The following is a 20,283-nucleotide window of genomic DNA, read 5'->3' as shown; positions in this document are numbered from 1 at the left end:
GATCAGCAGTGTATTAAGGGGGATGGGAGGGGGGATCAGCAGTGTATTAGGGGGGGTGGCAGCAGTGTTTTGGGGGGATAGAAGGGGAGGGGGGTCAGCATTGTATTAGGGGGAGGGGGATTAGCATTGTATTAGGGGGAGAGGGGCTCAGCATTGTATTAGGGGGAGAGGGGCTCAGCATTGTATTAGGGGGAGGGTGGATCAGCATTGCATTAGGGGGGATGGGAGGGGGATCAGCAGTGTATTAGGGGGATGGGAGGGGGATCAGCAGTATATTAGGGGGGGATGGGAGAGGAAGGGGTCAGCATTAGGGGGAGGGGAGAGGAACAGCAGTGTATTGGGGATGGGAGAGGAGGGGAATAGCAGTGTATTAGGGGGAGGGGATCAGCAGTATATTAGGGATAGGGGGGTCTGCAGTGTATTTGATTAGGGAGTTAGCATTGTATTAAAACTCAGAAGTGTAGACGAGTGTAGGATCAGGGGTATAGAGGAGTGTACATGGATGATAAAGGGGTGTATGTGGGTGACAGAGGGGTGTTGGGGGTGTAGAGGAGTGTACATGGGTAACATAGGGGCAGGGCCGGACAGGCCTAACGGGATACCGGGAAATTTCCCGATGGGCCGCTTTGAGATGTGGCTGCATTTTTTTGCCCTCCAGCGGCCACCAGGGCCGGATCATCATTGGCGCTTATGGAGCGTCTGCTCTGGCCCCCGTGCCCGCAGAGGGCACCAGTCACATTAGGGACATCCCTGTGTCCTGAAAAATCTTTTCGGGACACAAGGATGCCCCGGTTACCTCTCTGCAGCCCCGCATTAACTTTAAAAACGCAGGGGCCTCGGGGAGGTAGCGCACGCAGGGACGTCACTGATGTCCCGTGCGTGCACCCATAGTAACAGAGCGGAGCAGTGAGGAGGATGAACGTGCATGGTAAGTGACCAGCGGCACGTCATCTTCAGTGTTCCGACCACCCCACCTCCGGTCCCGGGACCTACTGCTATGGCCCTTAGGCCATAGCAGTAGATTGTGACGCCGGAGTGGTTGTCGGAATACTGAAGTGGGGCAGTAAACAGGCATTCAGCCTCCAGCCATACACTGTATATGGCTGAAGGCTGAATGTCTGTGGGGGAACTGTACTGCACCTAATGTGGGGGACTATACTTCCCTAATGTGGGGGACTATACTGCACCTAATGTGGGGGAACTATACTGCACCTAATGTGGGGAACTATACTGCACCTAATGTGGGGAACTATACTGCCAACCTAATGTGGGGAACTATACTGCACCTAATGTGGGGAACTATACTGTCAACCTAATGTGGGGGAACTGTACTGTACCTAATGTGGGGGAACTGTACTGCACCTAATGTGGAGGAACTGTACTGCACCTAATGTGGGGGAACTAAACTGCACCTAATGTGGGGGAACTGTACTATGCACCTAATGTGGGGGAACTGTACTGCACACCAAACGTGGGGGAACGGTACTAAGCACCTAATGTGGGGAACTGTATTGCACACCAAATGTGGGGGAACTTTACTGCACATCTAATGTGGGCGAACTGTACTGCACCTAATGTGAGGGAACTATACTACACCTAATGTGGGGGAACTGTAGTGCACACCTAACGTGGGGGAACTGTACTGCACACCTAATGTGCGGGGACTTGTACTGCCAACCTTATGTGCGGGGACTTATACTGCACGTAATCTGGGGGAACTACAACCTAATGTGGGGGAACTATACTGCACCTAATGTGGGGGAACTGTCCGGGGGGGGGGGCATCATAATTAAGTACTCCGTCTTCCAGACAGCCTTAATGTGGCCCTGGGGTGGGGGGAACAGCATTGTATTAAGTGGAGGGGACAGGGGTGGGATACAGCAGTGTATTTGAGGGAGCCGGGGGGGGGGGGATCAGCATTGTATAAGGGGGAGGGGTGGATCAGCATTGTAATAGGGGAGATGGGAGGGGGGATCAGCAGTGTATTAGGGGGGGTGGGAGGGGGGATCAGCAGTGTATTAGGGGGGATGGCAGCAGTGTTTTGGGGGGATAGAAGGGGAGGGGGGTCAGCATTGTATTAGGGGGAGGGGGGATCAGCATTGTATTAGGGGGAGAGGGGCTCAGCATTGTATTAGCGGGAGGGTGGATAAGCATTGCATTAGGGGGGATGGGAGGGGGATCAGCAGTGTATTAGGGGGATGGGAGGGGGATCAGCAGTGTATTAGGGGGGATGGGAGAGGAAGGGGGTCAGCATTAGGAGGAGGGGAGGGGAACAGCAGTGTATTAGGGGGGATGGGAGAGGAGGGGAATAGCAGTGTATTAGGGGGAGGGGATCAGCAGTTGGGGGTGTAGAGGAGTGTACATGGGTAACATAGGGGCAGGGCCGGACAGGCCTACCGGGATACCTGGAAATTTCCCGATGGGCCGCTTTGAGATGTGGCTGCATTTCTTTGTCCTCCAGCGGCCGCCAGGGCCGGATCATCATTGGCGCTTATGGAGCGTCTGCTCCGGCCCCCGTGCCCGCAGGGGGCACCAGTCACATTAGGGACATCCCTGTGTCCTGAAAAATCTTTTCGGGACACAAGGATGCCCCGGTTACCTCTCTGCGGCCCCACATTAACTTTAAAAACGCAGGGGCCTCCGGGAGGTAGCGCACGCAGGGACGTCACTGATGTCCCGTGCGTGCGCCCATAGTAACAGAGCGGAGCAGTGAGGAGGACGAACGTGCATGGTAAGTGACCAGCGGCACGTCATCTTCAGTGTTCCGACCACCCCACCTCCGGTCCCGGGACCTACTGCTCTGGCCCATAGGCCATAGCAGTAGATTGTGACCCCGGAGTGGTGGTCGGTATAGTGAAGTGGGGCAGTAAACAGGCATAAAGCCTCCAGCCATACACTGTATATGGCTGAAGGCTGAATGTCTGTGGGGGAACTGTACTGCACCTAATGTGGGGGACTATACTGCTCCTAATGTGGGGGACTATACTGCACCTAATGTGGGGAACTATACTGCACCTATGTGGGGAACTATACTGCACCTAATGTGGGGAACTATACTGCACCTAATGTGGGGAACTATACTGCCAACCTAATGTGGGGAACTATACTGCACCTAATGTGGGGAACTATACTGTCAACCTAATGTGGGGGAACTGTACTGTACCTAATGTGGGGGAACTGTACTGCACCTAATGTGGGGGAACTGTACTGCACCTAATGTGGGGGAACTATACTGCCAACCTTATGTGGGGAACTATACTGCACCTAATGTGGGGAACTATACTGTCAACCTAATGTGGGGGAACTGTACTGTACCTAATGTGGGGGAACTGTACTGCACCTAATGTGGGGGAACTGTACTGCACCTAATGTGGGGGAACTATACTGCACCTAATGTGGGGGAACTGTACTAAGCACCTAATGTGGGGGAACTGTATTGCACACCAAATGTGGGGGAACTGTACTAAGCACCTAATGTGGGGGAACTGTATTGCACACCAAATGTGGGGGAACTTTACTGCACATCTAATGTGGGGGAACTGTACTGCACCTAATGTAGGGGAACTATACTACACCTAATGTGGGGGAACTGTACTGCACACCTAATGTGGGGGAACTGTATTGCACACCAAATGTAGGGGAACTGTACTAAGCACCTAATGTGGGGGAACTGTATTGCACACCAAATGTGGGGGAACTTTACTGCACCTAATGTAGGGGAACTATACTACACCTAATGTGGGGGAACTGTACTGCACACCTAATGTGGGGGAACTGTAGTGCACACCTAATGTGAGGGAACTGTACTGCACACCTAATGTGCGGGGACTTGTACTGCCAACCTAATGTGCGGGGACTTATACTGCACCTAATCTGGGGGAACTACAACCTAATGTGGGGGAAGCCTTAATCTAGCCCTGGGGGGAACAGGATTGTATTAAGTGGAGGGGGACAGGGGTGGGATACAGCAGTGTATTGGGGGAGGGGGCAGGGGGGATTAGCATTGTATTAGGGGAAGGGGTGGATCAGCATTGTATTTGGGGAGATGGGAGGGGGGATCAGCAGTATATTAGGGTGGATGGGAGGGGGGATCAGCAGTATATTAGGGGGATGGCAGCAGTGTTTTGGGGGGATGGAAGGGGAGGGCGGTCAGCATTGTATTAGGAGGAGGGGGTGATCAGTATTGTATTAGGGGGATGGGTAAAAAGCATTGTATTAAGGGAATGGGGGAATCAGCATTGTATTAGGGGGAGGGGGGATCAGCATGGGTGTAGAAGAGTGTAAATGGGTGACGGGTGGGCACAGGGGGTGACAGAGGGGTGGACAGGGGTGACAAAGGGACAGAACAGATGGACATAGGTGACAAGGATGTGGCCAGTGGGGTAAAGAATGGGGGGAGGGGGAACATGGGTGACAGCGGGGTGGCCAAGGTGGACATGGATGACAGGAGGGTGTACATGGGAGACAAGGGGGTTAGAGGGGTGGACAGGGGTGACAAGGGGGTAAAAGAGGGTGGACAGGAGTGACAAAGGGACAGAGGGGACAATAGGGAATGGACATGGGTGACAGAGAGGTAGACGTGGGCATGGGTGACAGAGAGGTAGACGTGGGGGGGGGGTTGGGGGTTGTCAGAGGGGTGGACGGATATGGTGAACATAGATAACAGGTGTTGGAAAGGGTTGGCCAAGGTAGACAGGGATGACAAGAGGGTGGACTCGGGAGAAAGGGGGGTGGACATGGGGGGGGGCGGGGGTTAACAGGGGTGAGGGGTGGACATGGATGACAAGGGGAATAAAAGAGCAGGGCAGAGGGGTAAAACAATTAATAAAATAATTCAACCGCCCCTTTCAAAATTAAAGGGCATACATTCCTATTACATGATTGACTGTTTTATATATTATAAAAAAATGTGATAAAATATTTTATAAAAAATATTTAAAATGTACAAAATATTTTAAGTTAGAAAAAATCATTTAGATCCCTATGTATTCCTTTATTTATTTATTTTTTGTTCCCTTTTCTTATGCGGTTTCATAATCCCTGAGATAAGTAGTTCTGGCCCTAGAGTGTTATATATATTAGCGTCTGTAGCATGTATAAGGAGCATGTTATCATACTGGTGTCTTTTTACAGATGACTGATGCCCGGTGAGAAGGTGAACCCTCGTCAGCTGCACGAAAGGAACCACGAGACAGGTAATTAATATTTATATTAATTACTGATAACAATCAGGCTAGATGTAAAATCTAGACCTGTAGAGATGTCATAGTCTCTCCCTTATACATGAAGATATATGTGTTGTTAATAAGTATATCATCTATGAACAGCTTCTTATATAACACAACCTTGTCTCAGGTACAGAGATTAGGAACATTTATGATCCTTAGTCCCTGTTTTTTATTTGTAGGAATCCCCTTTATCAATATAGTTTTTTTTTTTTATCAGAAAGATTTATTAAGGTTTTTGTTTAGTTTTTGACAAAACATAAAAAACACACATGAACAAATCAAAACAACCCCCCATCCCTTCCCCCCACCCCCAGGAATGACACCTCCCTCCAGGTTCTTATGGCAAATATAAACTAGAGCACCATGTTATAACCCGTGTAGCAGTCACCAAAAAAGAAAAGAAAAGCCTTGGAAGACACATTAGGAGTAGGAGAATATTATACTGGGCTATAAGGGAAGGAAAATAAGAAAAAAAAACATGAAACAAAAGAATCACCACACATTTAGGCCGACACAGAGCAAAGACACATCAATATATGTAAACCAATAAAGGGAGGACACAAAGACCACATCACCCAAGAAAAGAAGCATATCATCAGCATATAGAGCTATGCGTTTATCTTACCAAATTACCCAGGGCCTCCTCCAACTCTCTCAAAGTATGTTCAGGAAGTCTCTCTGGGTCTGCGACAGGGCTGCCACTGGGATAGAGGAAACAAATTGATACACAGTAACATCATCATAAAACTATTTGGAGGAATACGTCTCCTCATAAGAGGAGACTAACACATCAAGAATTTTAGCATCTTCCTGCACCAGAGACCCAGCACCATTGCAGAGACAAAGAATGGCCATGGACTCCTGCTGCACCCGAATCATACGTGCCAGTAAACGGCCAGTGCTTTCCCCACTTTCAAAATATTGCTGCTGCTGAAAAAACCTTTATTATCCGCCATGTGCAGTAGATGTACATACAGTAGAGTGCTCAAAGACTGCCAGCGAACCTGAACAGCACCAGACAGGCTCCCAAGGAACTCCCTCTCAGCAAAAAGCACCTGCCATTGCAACAACTCCTGTATTCCTTGATTCTTCAATTTACATGTGGTAATGTCTCTAATAAACACACCCGGGACAAAAGCCTTCAGAGAATCCCACACTACCCCCAACAAAGCTGAGCCACAATTAATTTCCAGGAAAGATTCAATATCCGCTACCAGGGTGTGACCTATTGTAGGTACCTGAAGCCAGATTGGAATAAAATGCCACAAGGACCCCCTAACTCTAGGACTAGAACTTAAGTTAAGGTGTACATGAATAGGAGAATGATCCGATAAATGACAGGGGAGATATTCCACCAACGCCACCCATGGGAAGATCAGCTCATTACCCAGCACTAAATCAATACGTGACAGAGTACCATGGGAACTAGAGTCGCAGGAATACTGCCTACCTGCAGGATTGCACCAACTCCATAAGTCAACCCACCCAGCTTCCTCTACAAACCTAGTCAGACCGGTAACAGAAGACTCTATAGGGGCCCCTCTACCCCCAAATTAATCTATGGACGGATTCAAAAGATCATTTAAATCTCCTACCAGAAGAAGGGGCACATCTGGCAGGGAAGAGACAAAGGACACCACCCTCCTTACTACATCACTAGAATATGGGGTAGGGATATATATTGCAGCCAATATAAAAGGCACATGGTAAAATTCGCCATAAAGGCACACAAAGCGACCATCAGGGTCAATCAAACTAGAAAAACACTTAATAATAAAGTGTGCAATAAAACTGTATTGCACACCTAATGTGGGGAACTGTACTACACACCTAATGTGCGGGGACTTGTACTGCCAACCTAATGTGCGGTGACTTATACTGCACCTAATCTGGGGGAACTACAACCTAATGTGGGGGAACTATGCTGCACCTAATGTGGGGGAACTGTCGGGGGGGCCATCATAATGAAGTTCTCCGTCTTCCAGACAGCCTTAATGTGGCCCTGGGGTGGGGGGGAACAGCATTGTATTAAGTGGAGGGGACAGGGGTGGGATACAGCAGTGTATTTGGGGGGGCTGGGGGGGGATCAGCATTGTATAAGGGGGAGGGGTGGATCAGCATTGTAATAGGGGAGATGGGAGGGGGGATCAGCAGTGTATTAAGGGGGATGGGAGGGGGGATCAGCAGTGTATTAGGGGGGGTGGCAGCAGTGTTTTGGGGGGATAGAAGGGGAGGGGGGTCAGCATTGTATTAGGGGGAGGGGGATTAGCATTGTATTAGGGGGAGAGGGGCTCAGCATTGTATTAGGGGGAGAGGGGCTCAGCATTGTATTAGGGGGAGGGTGGATCAGCATTGCATTAGGGGGGATGGGAGGGGGATCAGCAGTGTATTAGGGGGATGGGAGGGGGATCAGCAGTATATTAGGGGGGATGGGAGAGGAAGGGGTCAGCATTAGGGGGAGGGGAGAGGAACAGCAGTGTATTGGGGATGGGAGAGGAGGGGAATAGCAGTGTATTAGGGGGAGGGGATCAGCAGTATATTAGGGATAGGGGGGTCTGCAGTGTATTTGATTAGGGAGTTAGCATTGTATTAAAACTCAGAAGTGTAGACGAGTGTAGGATCAGGGGTATAGAGGAGTGTACATGGATGATAAAGGGGTGTATGTGGGTGACAGAGGGGTGTTGGGGGTGTAGAGGAGTGTACATGGGTAACATAGGGGCAGGGCCGGACAGGCCTAACGGGATACCGGGAAATTTCCCGATGGGCCGCTTTGAGATGTGGCTGCATTTTTTTGCCCTCCAGCGGCCACCAGGGCCGGATCATCATTGGCGCTTATGGAGCGTCTGCTCTGGCCCCCGTGCCCGCAGAGGGCACCAGTCACATTAGGGACATCCCTGTGTCCTGAAAAATCTTTTCGGGACACAAGGATGCCCCGGTTACCTCTCTGCAGCCCCGCATTAACTTTAAAAACGCAGGGGCCTCGGGGAGGTAGCGCACGCAGGGACGTCACTGATGTCCCGTGCGTGCACCCATAGTAACAGAGCGGAGCAGTGAGGAGGATGAACGTGCATGGTAAGTGACCAGCGGCACGTCATCTTCAGTGTTCCGACCACCCCACCTCCGGTCCCGGGACCTACTGCTATGGCCCTTAGGCCATAGCAGTAGATTGTGACGCCGGAGTGGTTGTCGGAATACTGAAGTGGGGCAGTAAACAGGCATTCAGCCTCCAGCCATACACTGTATATGGCTGAAGGCTGAATGTCTGTGGGGGAACTGTACTGCACCTAATGTGGGGGACTATACTTCCCTAATGTGGGGGACTATACTGCACCTAATGTGGGGGAACTATACTGCACCTAATGTGGGGAACTATACTGCACCTAATGTGGGGAACTATACTGCCAACCTAATGTGGGGAACTATACTGCACCTAATGTGGGGAACTATACTGTCAACCTAATGTGGGGGAACTGTACTGTACCTAATGTGGGGGAACTGTACTGCACCTAATGTGGAGGAACTGTACTGCACCTAATGTGGGGGAACTAAACTGCACCTAATGTGGGGGAACTGTACTATGCACCTAATGTGGGGGAACTGTACTGCACACCAAACGTGGGGGAACGGTACTAAGCACCTAATGTGGGGAACTGTATTGCACACCAAATGTGGGGGAACTTTACTGCACATCTAATGTGGGCGAACTGTACTGCACCTAATGTGAGGGAACTATACTACACCTAATGTGGGGGAACTGTAGTGCACACCTAACGTGGGGGAACTGTACTGCACACCTAATGTGCGGGGACTTGTACTGCCAACCTTATGTGCGGGGACTTATACTGCACGTAATCTGGGGGAACTACAACCTAATGTGGGGGAACTATACTGCACCTAATGTGGGGGAACTGTCCGGGGGGGGGGCATCATAATTAAGTACTCCGTCTTCCAGACAGCCTTAATGTGGCCCTGGGGTGGGGGGAACAGCATTGTATTAAGTGGAGGGGACAGGGGTGGGATACAGCAGTGTATTTGAGGGAGCCGGGGGGGGGGGGATCAGCATTGTATAAGGGGGAGGGGTGGATCAGCATTGTAATAGGGGAGATGGGAGGGGGGATCAGCAGTGTATTAGGGGGGGTGGGAGGGGGGATCAGCAGTGTATTAGGGGGGATGGCAGCAGTGTTTTGGGGGGATAGAAGGGGAGGGGGGTCAGCATTGTATTAGGGGGAGGGGGGATCAGCATTGTATTAGGGGGAGAGGGGCTCAGCATTGTATTAGCGGGAGGGTGGATAAGCATTGCATTAGGGGGGATGGGAGGGGGATCAGCAGTGTATTAGGGGGATGGGAGGGGGATCAGCAGTGTATTAGGGGGGATGGGAGAGGAAGGGGGTCAGCATTAGGAGGAGGGGAGGGGAACAGCAGTGTATTAGGGGGGATGGGAGAGGAGGGGAATAGCAGTGTATTAGGGGGAGGGGATCAGCAGTTGGGGGTGTAGAGGAGTGTACATGGGTAACATAGGGGCAGGGCCGGACAGGCCTACCGGGATACCTGGAAATTTCCCGATGGGCCGCTTTGAGATGTGGCTGCATTTCTTTGTCCTCCAGCGGCCGCCAGGGCCGGATCATCATTGGCGCTTATGGAGCGTCTGCTCCGGCCCCCGTGCCCGCAGGGGGCACCAGTCACATTAGGGACATCCCTGTGTCCTGAAAAATCTTTTCGGGACACAAGGATGCCCCGGTTACCTCTCTGCGGCCCCACATTAACTTTAAAAACGCAGGGGCCTCCGGGAGGTAGCGCACGCAGGGACGTCACTGATGTCCCGTGCGTGCGCCCATAGTAACAGAGCGGAGCAGTGAGGAGGACGAACGTGCATGGTAAGTGACCAGCGGCACGTCATCTTCAGTGTTCCGACCACCCCACCTCCGGTCCCGGGACCTACTGCTCTGGCCCATAGGCCATAGCAGTAGATTGTGACCCCGGAGTGGTGGTCGGTATAGTGAAGTGGGGCAGTAAACAGGCATAAAGCCTCCAGCCATACACTGTATATGGCTGAAGGCTGAATGTCTGTGGGGGAACTGTACTGCACCTAATGTGGGGGACTATACTGCTCCTAATGTGGGGGACTATACTGCACCTAATGTGGGGAACTATACTGCACCTATGTGGGGAACTATACTGCACCTAATGTGGGGAACTATACTGCACCTAATGTGGGGAACTATACTGCCAACCTAATGTGGGGAACTATACTGCACCTAATGTGGGGAACTATACTGTCAACCTAATGTGGGGGAACTGTACTGTACCTAATGTGGGGGAACTGTACTGCACCTAATGTGGGGGAACTGTACTGCACCTAATGTGGGGGAACTATACTGCCAACCTTATGTGGGGAACTATACTGCACCTAATGTGGGGAACTATACTGTCAACCTAATGTGGGGGAACTGTACTGTACCTAATGTGGGGGAACTGTACTGCACCTAATGTGGGGGAACTGTACTGCACCTAATGTGGGGGAACTATACTGCACCTAATGTGGGGGAACTGTACTAAGCACCTAATGTGGGGGAACTGTATTGCACACCAAATGTGGGGGAACTGTACTAAGCACCTAATGTGGGGGAACTGTATTGCACACCAAATGTGGGGGAACTTTACTGCACATCTAATGTGGGGGAACTGTACTGCACCTAATGTAGGGGAACTATACTACACCTAATGTGGGGGAACTGTACTGCACACCTAATGTGGGGGAACTGTATTGCACACCAAATGTAGGGGAACTGTACTAAGCACCTAATGTGGGGGAACTGTATTGCACACCAAATGTGGGGGAACTTTACTGCACCTAATGTAGGGGAACTATACTACACCTAATGTGGGGGAACTGTACTGCACACCTAATGTGGGGGAACTGTAGTGCACACCTAATGTGAGGGAACTGTACTGCACACCTAATGTGCGGGGACTTGTACTGCCAACCTAATGTGCGGGGACTTATACTGCACCTAATCTGGGGGAACTACAACCTAATGTGGGGGAAGCCTTAATCTAGCCCTGGGGGGAACAGGATTGTATTAAGTGGAGGGGGACAGGGGTGGGATACAGCAGTGTATTGGGGGAGGGGGCAGGGGGGATTAGCATTGTATTAGGGGAAGGGGTGGATCAGCATTGTATTTGGGGAGATGGGAGGGGGGATCAGCAGTATATTAGGGTGGATGGGAGGGGGGATCAGCAGTATATTAGGGGGATGGCAGCAGTGTTTTGGGGGGATGGAAGGGGAGGGCGGTCAGCATTGTATTAGGAGGAGGGGGTGATCAGTATTGTATTAGGGGGATGGGTAAAAAGCATTGTATTAAGGGAATGGGGGAATCAGCATTGTATTAGGGGGAGGGGGGATCAGCATGGGTGTAGAAGAGTGTAAATGGGTGACGGGTGGGCACAGGGGGTGACAGAGGGGTGGACAGGGGTGACAAAGGGACAGAACAGATGGACATAGGTGACAAGGATGTGGCCAGTGGGGTAAAGAATGGGGGGAGGGGGAACATGGGTGACAGCGGGGTGGCCAAGGTGGACATGGATGACAGGAGGGTGTACATGGGAGACAAGGGGGTTAGAGGGGTGGACAGGGGTGACAAGGGGGTAAAAGAGGGTGGACAGGAGTGACAAAGGGACAGAGGGGACAATAGGGAATGGACATGGGTGACAGAGAGGTAGACGTGGGCATGGGTGACAGAGAGGTAGACGTGGGGGGGGGGGGTTGGGGGTTGTCAGAGGGGTGGACGGATATGGTGAACATAGATAACAGGTGTTGGAAAGGGTTGGCCAAGGTAGACAGGGATGACAAGAGGGTGGACTCGGGAGAAAGGGGGGTGGACATGGGGGGGGGCGGGGGTTAACAGGGGTGAGGGGTGGACATGGATGACAAGGGGAATAAAAGAGCAGGGCAGAGGGGTAAAACAATTAATAAAATAATTCAACCGCCCCTTTCAAAATTAAAGGGCATACATTCCTATTACATGATTGACTGTTTTATATATTATAAAAAAATGTGATAAAATATTTTATAAAAAATATTTAAAATGTACAAAATATTTTAAGTTAGAAAAAATCATTTAGATCCCTATGTATTCCTTTATTTATTTATTTTTTGTTCCCTTTTCTTATGCGGTTTCATAATCCCTGAGATAAGTAGTTCTGGCCCTAGAGTGTTATATATATTAGCGTCTGTAGCATGTATAAGGAGCATGTTATCATACTGGTGTCTTTTTACAGATGACTGATGCCCGGTGAGAAGGTGAACCCTCGTCAGCTGCACGAAAGGAACCACGAGACAGGTAATTAATATTTATATTAATTACTGATAACAATCAGGCTAGATGTAAAATCTAGACCTGTAGAGATGTCATAGTCTCTCCCTTATACATGAAGATATATGTGTTGTTAATAAGTATATCATCTATGAACAGCTTCTTATATAACACAACCTTGTCTCAGGTACAGAGATTAGGAACATTTATGATCCTTAGTCCCTGTTTTTTATTTGTAGGAATCCCCTTTATCAATATAGTTTTTTTTTTTTATCAGAAAGATTTATTAAGGTTTTTGTTTAGTTTTTGACAAAACATAAAAAACACACATGAACAAATCAAAACAACCCCCCATCCCTTCCCCCCCACCCCCAGGAATGACACCTCCCTCCAGGTTCTTATGGCAAATATAAACTAGAGCACCATGTTATAACCCGTGTAGCAGTCACCAAAAAAGAAAAGAAAAGCCTTGGAAGACACATTAGGAGTAGGAGAATATTATACTGGGCTATAAGGGAAGGAAAATAAGAAAAAAAAACATGAAACAAAAGAATCACCACACATTTAGGCCGACACAGAGCAAAGACACATCAATATATGTAAACCAATAAAGGGAGGACACAAAGACCACATCACCCAAGAAAAGAAGCATATCATCAGCATATAGAGCTATGCGTTTATCTTACCAAATTACCCAGGGCCTCCTCCAACTCTCTCAAAGTATGTTCAGGAAGTCTCTCTGGGTCTGCGACAGGGCTGCCACTGGGATAGAGGAAACAAATTGATACACAGTAACATCATCATAAAACTATTTGGAGGAATACGTCTCCTCATAAGAGGAGACTAACACATCAAGAATTTTAGCATCTTCCTGCACCAGAGACCCAGCACCATTGCAGAGACAAAGAATGGCCATGGACTCCTGCTGCACCCGAATCATACGTGCCAGTAAACGGCCAGTGCTTTCCCCACTTTCAAAATATTGCTGCTGCTGAAAAAACCTTTATTATCCGCCATGTGCAGTAGATGTACATACAGTAGAGTGCTCAAAGACTGCCAGCGAACCTGAACAGCACCAGACAGGCTCCCAAGGAACTCCCTCTCAGCAAAAAGCACCTGCCATTGCAACAACTCCTGTATTCCTTGATTCTTCAATTTACATGTGGTAATGTCTCTAATAAACACACCCGGGACAAAAGCCTTCAGAGAATCCCACACTACCCCCAACAAAGCTGAGCCACAATTAATTTCCAGGAAAGATTCAATATCCGCTACCAGGGTGTGACCTATTGTAGGTACCTGAAGCCAGATTGGAATAAAATGCCACAAGGACCCCCTAACTCTAGGACTAGAACTTAAGTTAAGGTGTACATGAATAGGAGAATGATCCGATAAATGACAGGGGAGATATTCCACCAACGCCACCCATGGGAAGATCAGCTCATTACCCAGCACTAAATCAATACGTGACAGAGTACCATGGGAACTAGAGTCGCAGGAATACTGCCTACCTGCAGGATTGCACCAACTCCATAAGTCAACCCACCCAGCTTCCTCTACAAACCTAGTCAGACCGGTAACAGAAGACTCTATAGGGGCCCCTCTACCCCCAAATTAATCTATGGACGGATTCAAAAGATCATTTGAATCTCCTACCAGAAGAAGGGGCACATCTGGCAGGGAAGAGACAAAGGACACCACCCTCCTTACTACATCACTAGAATATGGGGTAGGGATATATATTGCAGCCAATATAAAAGGCACATGGTAAAATTCGCCATAAAGGCACACAAAGCGACCATCAGGGTCAATCAAACTAGAAAAACACTTAATAATAAAGTGTGCAATAAAACTGTATTGCACACCTAATGTGGGGAACTGTACTACACACCTAATGTGCGGGGACTTGTACTGCCAACCTAATGTGCGGTGACTTATACTGCACCTAATCTGGGGGAACTACAACCTAATGTGGGGGAACTATGCTGCACCTAATGTGGGGGAACTGTCGGGGGGGCCATCATAATGAAGTTCTCCGTCTTCCAGACAGCCTTAATGTGGCCCTGGGGTGGGGGGGGGAACAGCATTGTATTAAGTGGAGGGGGACAGGGGTGGGATACAGCAGTGGATTTGGGGGGGGCTGGGGGTGGATCAGCATTGTAATAGGGGAGATGGGAGGGGGGATCAGCAGTGTATTAAGGGGGATGGGAGGGGGGGATCAGCAGTGTATTAGGGGGGGGTGGCAGCAGTGTTTTGGGGGGATAGAAGGGGAGGGGGGTCAGCATTGTATTAGGGGGAGGGGGATTAGCATTGTATTAGGGGGAGAGGGGCTCAGCATTGTATTAGGGGGAGAGGGGCTCAGCATTGTATTAGGGGGAGGGTGGATCAGCATTGCATTAGGGGGTATGGGAGGGGGATCAGCAGTGTATTAGAGGGATGGGAGGGGGATCAGCAGTGTATTAGGGGGGATGGGAGAGGAAGGGGGTCAGCATTAGGGGGAGGGGAGAGGAACAGCAGTGTATTGGGGATGGGAGAGGAGGGGAATAGCAGTGTATTAGGGGGAGGGGATCAGCAGTATATTAGGGATAGGGGGGTCTGCAGTGTATTTGATTAGGGAGTTAGCATTGTATTAAAACTCAGGAGTGTAGACGAGTGTAGGATCAGGGGTATAGAGGAGTGTACATGGATGATAAAGGGGTGTATGTGGGTGACAGAGGGGTGTTGGGGGTGTAGAGGAGTGTACATGGGTAACATAGGGGCAGGGCCGGACAGGCCTAACGGGATACCGGGAAATTTCCCGATGGGCCGCTTTGAGATGTGGCTGCATTTTTTTGCCCTCCAGCGGCCACCAGGGCCGGATCATCATTGGCGCTTATGGAGCGTCTGCTCTGGCCCCCGTGCCCGCAGAGGGCACCAGTCACATTAGGGACATCCCTGTGTCCTGAAAAATCTTTTCGGGACACAAGGATGCCCCGGTTACCTCTCTGCAGCCCCGCATTAACTTTAAAAACGCAGGGGCCTCGGGGAGGTAGCGCACGCAGGGACGTCACTGATGTCCCGTGCGTGCGCCCATAGTAACAGAGCGGAGCAGTGAGGAGGATGAACGTGCATGGTAAGTGACCAGCGGCACGTCATCTTCAGTGTTCCGACCACCCCACCTCCGGTCCCGGGACCTACTGCTATGGCCCTTAGGCCATAGCAGTAGATTGTGACGCCGGAGTGGTTGTCGGAATACTGAAGTGGGGCAGTAAACAGGCATTCAGCCTCCAGCCATACACTGTATATGGCTGAAGGCTGAATGTCTGTGGGGGAACTGTACTGCACCTAATGTGGGGGGACTATACTTCCTAAATGTGGGGGACTATACTGCACCTAATGTGGGGGAACTATACTGCACCTAATGTGGGGAACTATACTGCACCTAATGTGGGGAACTATACTGCCAACCTAATGTGGGGAACTATACTGCACCTAATGTGGGGAACTATACTGTCAACCTAATGTGGGGGAACTGTACTGTACCTAATGTGGGGGAACTGTACTGCACCTAATGTGGAGGAACTGTACTGCACCTAATGTGGGGGAACTAAACTGCACCTAATGTGGGGGAACTGTTACTATGCACCTAATGTGGGGGGAACTGTACTGCACACCAAACGTGGGGAACGGTACTAAGCACCTAATGTGGGGAACTGTATTGCACACCAAATGTGGGGGAACTTTACTGCACATCTAATGTGGGCGAACTGTACTGCACCTAATGTGAGGGAACTATACTACACCTAATGTGGGGGAACTGTAGTGCACACCTAACGTGGGGGAACTGTACTGCACACCTAATGTGCGGGGACTTGTACTGCCAACCTTATGTGCGGGGACTTATACTGCACGTAATCTGGGGGAACTACAACCTAATGTGGGGGAACTATACTGCACCTAATGTGGGGGAACTGTCCGGGGGGGGGCATCATAATTAAGTACTCCGTCTTCCAGACAGCCTTAATGTGGGCCCTGGGGTGGGGGGAACAGCATTGTATTAAGTGGAGGGGACAGGGGTGGGATACAGCAGTGTATTTGAGGGAGCCGGGGGGGGGATCAGCATTGTATAAGGGGGAGGGGTGGATCAGCATTGTAATAGGGGAGATGGGAGGGGGGATCAGCAGTGTATTAGGGGGGGGTGGGAGGGGGGATCAGCAGTGTATTAGGGGGGGATGGCAGCAGTGTTTTTGGGGGGATAGAAGGGGAGGGGGGTCAGCATTGTATTAGGGGGAGGGGGGATCAGCATTGTATTAGGGGGAGAGGGGCTCAGCATTGTATTAGCGGGAGGGTGGATAAGCATTGCATTAGGGGGGGATGGGAGGGGGATCAGCAGTGTATTAGGGGGATGGGAGGGGGATCAGCAGTGTATTAGGGGGGATGGGAGAGGAAGGGGGTCAGCATTAGGAGGAGGGGAGGGGAACAGCAGTGTATTAGGGGGGATGGGAGAGGAGGGGAATAGCAGTGTATTAGGGGGAGGGGATCAGCAGTTGGGGGTGTAGAGGAGTGTACATGGGTAACATAGGGGCAGGGCCGGACAGGCCTACCGGGATACCTGGAAATTTCCCGATGGGCCGCTTTGAGATGTGGCTGCATTTTTTTGTCCTCCAGCGGCCGCCAGGGCCGGATCATCATTGGCGCTTATGGAGCGTCTGCTCCGGCCCCCGTGCCCGCAGGGGGCACCAGTCACATTAGGGACATCCCTGTGTCCTGAAAAATCTTTTCGGGACACAAGGATGCCCCGGTTACCTCTCTGCGGCCCCACATTAACTTTAAAAACGCAGGGGCCTCCGGGAGGTAGCGCACGCAGGGACGTCACTGATGTCCCGTGCGTGCGCCCATAGTAACAGAGCGGAGCAGTGAGGAGGACGAACGTGCATGGTAAGTGACCAGCGGCACGTCATCTTCAGTGTTCCGACCACCCCACCTCCGGTCCCGGGACCTACTGCTCTGGCCCATAGGCCATAGCAGTAGATTGTGACCCCGGAGTGGTGGTCGGTATAGTGAAGTGGGGCAGTAAACAGGCATAAAGCCTCCAGCCATACACTGTATATGGCTGAAGGCTGAATGTCTGTGGGGGAACTGTACTGCACCTAATGTGGGGGACTATACTGCTCCTAATGTGGGGGACTATACTGCACCTAATGTGGGGAACTATACTGCACCTATGTGGGGAACTATACTGCACCTAATGTGGGGAACTATACTGCACCTAATGTGGGGGAACTATACTGCCAACCTAATGTGGGGAACTATACTGCACCTAATGTGGGGAACTATACTGTCAACCTAATGTGGGGGAACTGTACTGTACCTAATGTGGGGGAACTGTACTGCACCTAATGTGGGGGAACTGTACTGCACCTAATGTGGGGGAACTATACTGCCAACCTTATGTGGGGAACTATACTGCACCTAATGTGGGGAACTATACTGTCAACCTAATGTGGGGGAACTGTACTGTACCTAATGTGGGGGAACTGTACTGCACCTAATGTGGGGGAACTGTACTGCACCTAATGTGGGGGAACTATACTGCACCTAATGTGGGGGAACTGTACTAAGCACCTAATGTGGGGGAACTGTATTGCACACCAAATGTGGGGGAACTGTACTAAGCACCTAATGTGGGGGAACTGTATTGCACACCAAATGTGGGGGAACTTTACTGCACATCTAATGTGGGGGAACTGTACTGCACCTAATGTAGGGGAACTATACTACACCTAATGTGGGGGAACTGTACTGCACACCTAATGTGGGGGAACTGTATTGCACACCAAATGTAGGGGAACTGTACTAAGCACCTAATGTGGGGGAACTGTATTGCACACCAAATGTGGGGGAACTTTACTGCACCTAATGTAGGGGAACTATACTACACCTAATGTGGGGGAACTGTACTGCACACCTAATGTGGGGGAACTGTAGTGCACACCTAATGTGAGGGAACTGTACTGCACACCTAATGTGCGGGGACTTGTACTGCCAACCTAATGTGCGGGGACTTATACTGCACCTAATCTGGGGGAACTACAACCTAATGTGGGGAAGCCTTAATCTAGCCCTGGGGGGAACAGGATTGTATTAAGTGGAGGGGGACAGGGGTGGGATACAGCAGTGTATTGGGGGAGGGGGCAGGGGGGATTAGCATTGTATTAGGGGGAGGGGTGGATCAGCATTGTATTTGGGGAGATGGGAGGGGGGATCAGCAGTATATTAGGGTGGATGGGAGGGGGGATCAGCAGTATATTAGGGGGGATGGCAGCAGTGTTTTGGGGGGATGGAAGGGGAGGGCGGTCAGCATTGTATTAGGAGGAGGGGGTGATCAGTATTGTATTAGGGGGATGGGTAAAAAGCATTGTATTAAGGGAATGGGGGAATCAGCATTGTATTAGGGGGAGGGGGGATCAGCATGGGTGTAGAAGAGTGTAAATGGGTGACGGGTGGGCACAGGGGGTGACAGAGGGGTGGACAGGGGTGACAAAGGGACAGAACAGATGGACATAGGTGACAAGGATGTGGCCAGTGGGGTAAAGAATGGGGGGAGGGGGAACATGGGTGACAGCGGGGTGGCCAAGGTGGACATGGATGACAGGAGGGTGTACATGGGAGACAAGGGGGTTAGAGGGGTGGACAGGGGTGACAAGGGGGTAAAAGAGGGTGGACAGGAGTGACAAAGGGACAGAGGGGACAATAGGGAATGGACATGGGTGACAGAGAGGTAGACGTGGGCATGGGTGACAGAGAGGTAGACGTGGGGGGGGGGGTTGGGGGTTGTCAGAGGGGTGGACGGATATGGTGAACATAGATAACAGGTGTTGGAAAGGGTTGGCCAAGGTAGACAGGGATGACAAGAGGGTGGACTCGGGAGAAAGGGGGGGTGGACATGGGGGGGGGCGGGGGGTTAACAGGGGTGAGGGGTGGACATGGATGACAAGGGGAATAAAAGAGCAGGGCAGAGGGGTAAAACAATTAATAAAATAATTCAACCGCCCCTTTCAAAATTAAAGGGCATACATTCCTATTACATGATTGACTGTTTTATATATTATAAAAAAATGTGATAAAATATTTTATAAAAAATATTTAAAATGTACAAAATATTTTAAGTTAGAAAAAATCATTTAGATCCCTATGTATTCCTTTATTTATTTATTTTTTGTTCCCTTTTCTTATGCGGTTTCATAATCCCTGAGATAAGTAGTTCTGGCCCTAGAGTGTTATATATATTAGCGTCTGTAGCATGTATAAGGAGCATGTTATCATACTGGTGTCTTTTTACAGATGACTGATGCCCGGTGAGAAGGTGAACCCTCGTCAGCTGCACGAAAGGAACCACGAGACAGGTAATTAATATTTATATTAATTACTGATAACAATCAGGCTAGATGTAAAATCTAGACCTGTAGAGATGTCATAGTCTCTCCCTTATACATGAAGATATATGTGTTGTTAATAAGTATATCATCTATGAACAGCTTCTTATATAACACAACCTTGTCTCAGGTACAGAGATTAGGAACATTTATGATCCTTAGTCCCTGTTTTTTATTTGTAGGAATCCCCTTTATCAATATAGTTTTTTTTTTTTATCAGAAAGATTTATTAAGGTTTTTGTTTAGTTTTTGACAAAACATAAAAAACACACATGAACAAATCAAAACAACCCCCCATCCCTTCCCCCCACCCCCAGGAATGACACC

General features: G+C 50.0%; 1 long non-coding RNA gene across 1 annotated transcript; it reads right to left on the bottom strand.

Annotated features, from left to right (window-relative positions):
* Positions 1-924: 924 nt before the first annotated feature.
* Positions 925-16,142, bottom strand: LOC130326072 (uncharacterized). The gene is made up of 5 exons (XR_008870750.1): positions 15,963-16,142; positions 10,434-10,761; positions 8,609-8,784; positions 3,063-3,390; positions 925-1,412 (listed from the first exon to the last, which is right to left on the bottom strand). It is a non-coding gene; the product is annotated as an uncharacterized LOC130326072 (long non-coding RNA).
* Between the last annotated feature and the right edge of the window lie 4,141 nt (positions 16,143-20,283).

Source organism: Hyla sarda, unplaced genomic scaffold (genome assembly GCF_029499605.1).
Source record: "Hyla sarda isolate aHylSar1 unplaced genomic scaffold, aHylSar1.hap1 scaffold_2795, whole genome shotgun sequence".
NCBI classification, from domain to species: domain Eukaryota; kingdom Metazoa; phylum Chordata; class Amphibia; order Anura; family Hylidae; genus Hyla; species Hyla sarda.
Note: the sequence above shows the minus strand (reverse complement) of the source record. Positions and strands in the feature narration are given on the sequence as shown.